At 43.5% G+C, this 7,176-nt stretch overlaps 1 protein-coding gene across 2 annotated transcripts in view; it reads right to left on the bottom strand.

Annotated features, from left to right (window-relative positions):
• Snrpd1 (small nuclear ribonucleoprotein D1 polypeptide 16kDa) overlaps window positions 1-7,176 on the bottom strand; it is a 10,900-nt gene that overhangs the window by 3,352 nt on the left and 372 nt on the right. Inside the window, exon 1 of one of the 2 annotated variants that reach the window (XM_005372690.2) lies at window positions 6,896-6,974. The exons of the other annotated variant lie outside the window; for it this stretch is intronic. The gene's annotated coding sequence lies outside the window, so the exon portion shown is untranslated. Of the gene's footprint in view, window positions 1-6,895; window positions 6,975-7,176 lie in introns of those variants that run through there. 2 annotated transcript variants of the gene reach the window in all.

Genomic DNA, 7,176 nt, shown 5'->3' with positions numbered 1-7,176 from the left:
ACAGGGTCTCCCCATGCAGTTCAGGCTGACCTTAAGCTCACTTTGTAGCTCAGGCTGGCCTCGAACTCACAACGATTCTCCTGCCTCAGCCTCCCAAGTGCTGGGATTACAGGCGTGTGCCACCACGCCCAGCTCCTGTCAATATATATTAAGAGCTTGATAATATTACACTATATAGAAATGCCATAATTTATTATACCTCTACAGATGAATGTAAGTTTGTTTTCTTTTCTTTTTGTTTGTCTTTTTGAGACAGGGTCTCACTATGCAGTTCAGGCTGGCCTTGAGCTCACTTTGTGGCCCAGGATGGTCTTGAACTCGCAGCGATCCTCCTGGCTCAGCCTCTTGCACGCTGGGATTACAGGCATGCGCCACCATGCCCAGTTGTTTTCTTTATTTTTGCTTTTACAAACCCATTTGTGCAAGCCCTCACCAACACTTTTTAATAATCTTGCACATTTGCTTCAATTTAGCAGACTGATTTGCTTTTCCCAGTTACCTGTAAGGGGGAGAACGTGAGTACGGAAACGTGTATTCTTTGAGTTTCCCATGGCAGGGTGTGCGTGTGCGTGTGCCTGTGCGCGCTTGCTGGGACAAAACCCAGGGCATCATGCCCGGGAGGCAAGCGCTCTCCCACGGAGCCACACTCTCAGCCAATGCGAGCACATTACTGCCACTTTCAATAAGGTTGTTTTCCTTTGTATTTTCTCCCACTCTGCTATTCAGTCAGTCTGTGCCCTTAGGGAGACTTTTTTCTGTGTTGAGATGGAAGCTTGCTAAGTTGCCAAGGCTGTCTGAAACTCCTGGGCGCAAATGATCCTCCACGGACTGGAACTCATTTAAAGATAACAATATACAATGTATATTGTTAACAATAAAGATAACAATATACATTGTTACCCTCTATCTTGTTTTGAAATTTTTTTCTCTTTATAAAAAAAAAATCCTCCAGCATCTGCTCCTAAACACAAGGACAGCAGGCATGTGTAGCATGTGTTTTTTCCTGCCCCCCCCCCATTTTATACTGTTATATTTATTAGTCTTTCTTGGAGATGGGCATTCCTTGGAATGTTATCCATGCCAAGACTATATAAAACAGTCTCTAATTTCTTTTAGTTGTATGTTTACAGCTTTAATCTGAGGTATAAACCGCCTTTGCTCTTTTCCTTGAGTGAAAAGCCAGTTGCCCCAATTCTGTGTGATGAGCAATCCATCTGTTCCTCTGGTTGTTCTGGCTTTTTTTTCTCCCTTTCCTTTTTGAGATAGGGTATTGCTATATAGTTCAGGCTGGCCTTGAGCTCACTTTGTAGCCCAGGCTGGTTTTGAGCTTGCAATGATCCTCCTGCCTCAGTCTCCCGAATGCTGGGATTACAGGTCTGGCTAGTTGTTCTGTTTTTGACAGGCTCTTGCTATACTTCAAGCTGGCCTCAAACGCCACTGGAAATCCTATCTCCATCTCCCAAGTATTGGGATTATTACAGCTATAACGGGCTCTTTTTTTTTTTCTCTTGAGACAAGGTCTCCCTATGTACCTCAGGCTGTCCTGGAACTCACTATGTAGTCCAGGCTGGCTTGGAAAGTGCGGCAATCTTCCTGCCTCAGCGTCTCATGTGTTGGGATTACAAGCGAGTGCTACCACGCCTGGGAAGTTCATACTCTATAGCATACACGTTGTAGATCATCATAGCATCCCCTACACTAGCTGGTACACATAGCACTATTCACCTACCTCACTAGAGGTCTGTTGAAGTTAGGGTCAGGACTTTTATGTGTGATCATGGATTTTTTTTTTTTTTTTTTTGTACTGGGAATTGAACTCAGGACCTTGCACTTACCAGGAGGTGCTGTGCCACTGAGCTATATATATCTCTGGCCCAATCCTGGATTTTAACAGACATTCAACTTGATGTTTTAACAATTAAAAGGGACCAACCTTAAAGTGCTACATTTTTAGCAGTACAGACACCATCACAATAGTGGGAATGGCTTGGTATTGGATGTAACAGACTTAAAAGGTTGTCTGTCCTAGCCAGATGTGGCAGTTATCTGTACACTTGTAATTTCAGCACTCTGGGAGGCTGAGGGAGGAAGACTACAAGTTTCAGCCTTGCCTAGGCAACTATAATCTTTATCTATAATTTACTCTTATCAAAAATGAAAAGAAAAAAGAAAAAAAAGTCTGTGAAAAATCCAAATACATTTTATTAATTTTGCCAGGTCCAAAGGTGTCTTTGATAAATATACTATTCATCATTACCTATTATGGGGTTGGGGATTTAGCTCAGCGGCACAGCACCTGCCTGGCAAGCACAAGGTCGTGAGTTCGGTTCCCGGTACCAGAAAAAAACCAAAACATCATTACCTATTATGCATGTCATAGTCTTGCTTGGTAATGAGGATTAAAAATTAACAAACCTAGGCTCTCAAGGAGCTCAGGTACTTAAAAGACACTTAGAAATAACTGTAATGCCTGTAATCCTAGCACTCCGGAGGCTGAGGCAGGAGGATTGTTGCAAGTTTGAGACCAGCCTGGGCTACAAAGTGAGCTCAACGCCAGCCTGAACTGCATAGTGAGATCCTGTCTCAAAAAGACAACAAAACAAAACAAAACAAAACAAAACAACAACAACAAAAACCTGTAACTGTAGAATGCAATGGAGATATGCAAAGGAACATCAAGTAGTGCAGGCTGGGAGTAACATCTTAGTGGACTGCTATCAAGAAGTTTGAAAAGTATGAAATACCCATCAAGAAATGATAAGACGTGGTTGCGCATGTCTGTAATCCCTGCACTTGGGAGGCTGAGGCAGAAGGATTGCTGTGAATTTGAGGCCAGCCTGGGCTACATAAGCAAGTTTAAGTCCAGCGTGAACTACATAGCAAGACCCTGTCTATAAATAAATAAGTACATACGTAAATAAGTAAAAAGAGAGACAAGAGCAAGACAGTGGTAGTAAACAACACAAGGCTGGGCCGGGGGTGCAGCGCAGTGGTAGAGCTCCTGCCTAGCATGTGCGAAGCCTAGGTTCAATCCCAGCAAAACACACAGACACACACACACACACACACACACACACACACGGGAACAAAAAGCAAAACACAAGGTAGAAGAGTAATTTTAGGTACTACTGAGAGAATATTAAACTTAAAAAAAAAATGAGTAGTGGAAAGACAGGTTCCTCTCGTGTGATCACTTGGGAGGGTGAGGCAGGAAGACTGCTGCAAGTTCCAAGCCAGGCCCGGTTACACGCTGAGTTTAAGACCAACTTTAAGTACATAATGGAGTGCTAGGGTCATATTTATATTCTAAAGAGAACTTAGGGCAGATACTCAAAAAGATTAATTTCATTTTTGTTTTTTTTTTTCTTCTTCCTGGTACTAGGGACTGAACTTGGGACATTTATACTGAACTATATCCCCAAACCTTTCCTGAGACAGGGTCTCAGGCTGGGACAGTTGTCCAGGCTGGGATTATAGGCATGTACTATCACACCCAACTAAAATCAATTTTAAAAGACAAATGTATACTCCCTATGAAGACAAACTAGGCAGCTAGAGCAATACAAGGTTAAAACTACAGTAATCAGTAATGAAGAACAGAGAGACTAATAAAACAATACAAAGTGCCCAGAAATAAGGCACAATGACCCGATGGGTTTTCTATAAAGTTACCAATGTGGGCGAAGGCAAAGGTAAAATTTTTCAACAAATGAGGATGGTATCACTGGAAATCTATATAGAAAAATGAACCTACGTCCCTATCTCAAAATAAAATTATGACAGACCACACTCATAACTTAAAAGTAAAAATCATAAAGCACCAGAAAGAAACATATGAAAGTATCTTCATAGTTTGAGGGCAGATAGACACAGGTTTCTTTGATAAGAATCACAAAAGAACAGCAGATAAATTAAAACTTTTTCAAAATAAACCTGTGCTCACTCAGAAACAAACACCAATTTTTTTTTTTTTTTGGTACTGGGAATCAAACTCAGGACTTTGCACTCCCCGCACTTTGGGAGGTTGAGGCAGAAGGACTGCTGAATTACACAGTGAGACCCTGTTTCAGAAAAAAAAAAAAAGAAAAAGAAAAAGACAAGCAATCTGTAAAATGGAGAGAATGTATCAGTCAAAGGACTAGCATGGAGGATATAGAGAGTTCCTATTCAATAACAAAATAGAAACAGTCAAAATAAGGAACAGTCTAGACTTCATCTGAAAAGATTCATGAGAATGACAAACAAATAGGTGATACAGTACTCAATGTCATTGGTTATTAGGAAAATGCAAATGAAACCCAAGGAAATACCACTATATATACCCACTAAAAATGGCTAAAATTAAAAAGACTGACAAGTGCTGGTGAGTGCACAGAGATGGGAATTCTGATTCACATATACAGTATCTTTTATTTTTATTTGTGGCTTATTTTCTATTCAGCTTTCTGACTCTGCTTGCGTCTTCAACACTTCCACCGTTTTCTGCTCAGCACTCTTGATCCTGTCACAAGCACAGGCAGCACACGTGGACCCACAGTGCGACTTGCTGACATCAGAGAGTCTCGCAGGGACCCCAGGCCTCACAGCACTGAGCCCGGCCAAGTCTGGCTGGGTACGTATCATGTGCTTTCCTAACCCTGGCCTAAAGGTAAACAGTACTATTTCCTGGGGGTTGAGAACAGCCCAGAGGCTGTATTGAAAGAAAACTAGAAGGGGTCATGTCAAGCACTAAGCCATTGTGAAGGCCTCCAGACACCATCTCTGGAAAAGAAACACTGTAATACAATGTTAGTGAAAGTGTGAAATGCAGAATGGCCAGAGAGTTTCTCACTTAAACTCCTTATCTGGCAATTCCACTCCCAAAAAATCCGATTTGGGGTTTTTTTCATTTTGTTTTGAGACAGGGTCTCGCTATGAAGTTCAGGCTGGCCTTGAATTCTCTGTGTGCCTGGTGCCTCAGCCTTCAAAGTGCCGAGATTACCGTGTGCATCACCACATCCAGCTGTAACCTTTTTTCCAACTAAAAGATTTGCACAAGAATGTTTACAGTAGTCTTAAATAAAATATACAAGGAGGGATGACAAAATACATGAAATTTCAGTGGAAACAAAAAGTTATCCATGGCAAAGAAACTGGTTGCCCGGATGGCATGAAAACAGAGTGTCTGGGAAGGCCTGGAGGAAACCTTCCGCGGTTTTGGTAGCACTGCACAGTACTATATACTTTGATGGCGTCTGGATTACACAGACCTATACATCTCTCAGTGTTGGGAAAGGTACACTGCATTTCATTGCATGCAACATATTTACCTCGAAAGGGGAAATAAACAATAAACGAGGAGTGCGCTGGGGAAGAAAGAGGCCACATTCAGTGGTGACTGGAATGGAAGGGAGGTGCTGCGGGTAGGAAAAGCGACATTATCTCACCTGTCTCAGCCAAGGAACTAGACAGATGCAAATGATTTCCTGAAGAATCCTTCATTATCTCAATTCTAATTACTGAGATGTAGCTACTCTTCAGATAACACCTGGTCCTTCAGTATCCTAATTCACAGTATTTGAACATAACAGCCAAAGAGAACGGGGTAATAAGACATTTTTATTAGGTAAAAGTGACAAAACTGGCTATCAGATGTCAGGACGTGTGAGAGAAAAGCCAAGCTTGCTTCCCCGGTTTCCGACTAAGGTGTTGGTAAAGACGATGATCTCAACCAACTGAAATAGGACAGCTTGCTGAAAAGTGCAGCCTAGAGCCTAGTTAGGTGAACTTTTCATTAAGTAAAACACTTTCTTCCTTCAGTACAAAAAATTTTGTTTCTATATTATACCAAAAACACAAAATGAGGTTCAGTATAGCCATTAACGTTTGCAGATAATGTTATGACAGAACCTTTAAATGAGAAAAACTGGGCTGGGGATATAGCTCAGTGGCACAAGCACCTGCCTGGCAAGCACAAGGTCCTGAGTTAATTCCCCAGAACCACAAAAAAAAAAAAAAAAAAAAAAAGTGAGAGAGAAGAACTGATTCCAAAACATATCATATAAATTAGCTATACAGTGGGGGTGGTAACACAAGCCTGTAATCCCAGCACTGCAGGAGGCTGAGACAGGAGAATCCCTAGTTCGAGCTCAGCATGGGGCAATCAAGCAACTGAGGGAGACCTTGTCTCAAAAAGTAAAAGGCTGGGATGTGGTTCAGTGAAGCCCCTCGGGTTCAATCCCCAGTGCTACAGAGAGAGACAGACAGACAAACAGACAGAGGAACCGGGGCTGGGATGTAGCTCTGTGACTAGCTTGTCAAGCAAGCCGAAGCCCTGGGTTCGAGCGCCAGCACCACAAGCGCATAACAACAAAAATCTTACACGTTAATGTTGAAGGTGTTCCTATACTCTCCTGAATACAATATCGAGATTTTTGTATTAGAGCCTACCTCTACATCCTCGTTTTGACGTTTAACAGAAAGCTCCAAAAGGGCAGGGGTCCTGCCTCGTAAAATGTGCTATTACTGCCTGTGTACAGCATAACCGGCGACCAGTAACCGTTTAGCTGACAGTGACAATCTCTGATCCACCAGAAACCAGCTAAATACCTCTCGCCGCTGGCTTAGGTATCACCTCTTACTTCCAAGTTCCAGACTCAGCTCGGGAAAACACCGAAATCAAATCTACCTACAGGTAGTTCGCAGTGAATCACTCAATCCTGTACCCTAGTCTTTAGTAGACGCAACTAACCCACGTAGCCACAGGAAGAAATAAAACAGGAGGTAAAGTTATCACCCGCGCAATCAACAGCAAGTAAAGCGCTGACTTCGGCCCCACACGGGGAGAGTCTCACAAACTCAAAAGCCGGACTCCCAGAGACACGTAGGTGGAATACGCAAGCCTGGGATTAAGTACCAAGGAAACAGGCTACAGACGCTGGGTGAGCTCCTCTCGAGCTTCCAACAGTCTGCAGACCCCGTGAAGCAACGCTTCCGTTTTCCCCCGCGGCTAGGGCTGCGCTCCACGAAGAGCGCGGACGACCGAACGCGGGCTTTCACGCCGCGCGCCGCGTTTGGAGGGCCGTTCGTCGATGGTGGGAAGCAACAGCTAGGCCTTTAAATCCATCTCCCGGATGGCCCGCCAGGCCCGAGCGCGACCCAGCGGGGAGCGCGGGCTCCGGACCCCGGCGGCCGCCA

This window comes from Chinchilla lanigera, unplaced genomic scaffold (assembly GCF_000276665.1).
Source record: "Chinchilla lanigera isolate Chin_1 unplaced genomic scaffold, ChiLan1.0 scaffold00001, whole genome shotgun sequence".
Lineage (NCBI taxonomy): Eukaryota > Metazoa > Chordata > Mammalia > Rodentia > Chinchillidae > Chinchilla > Chinchilla lanigera.
This window is presented reverse-complemented; position numbering and strand designations above follow the sequence as displayed.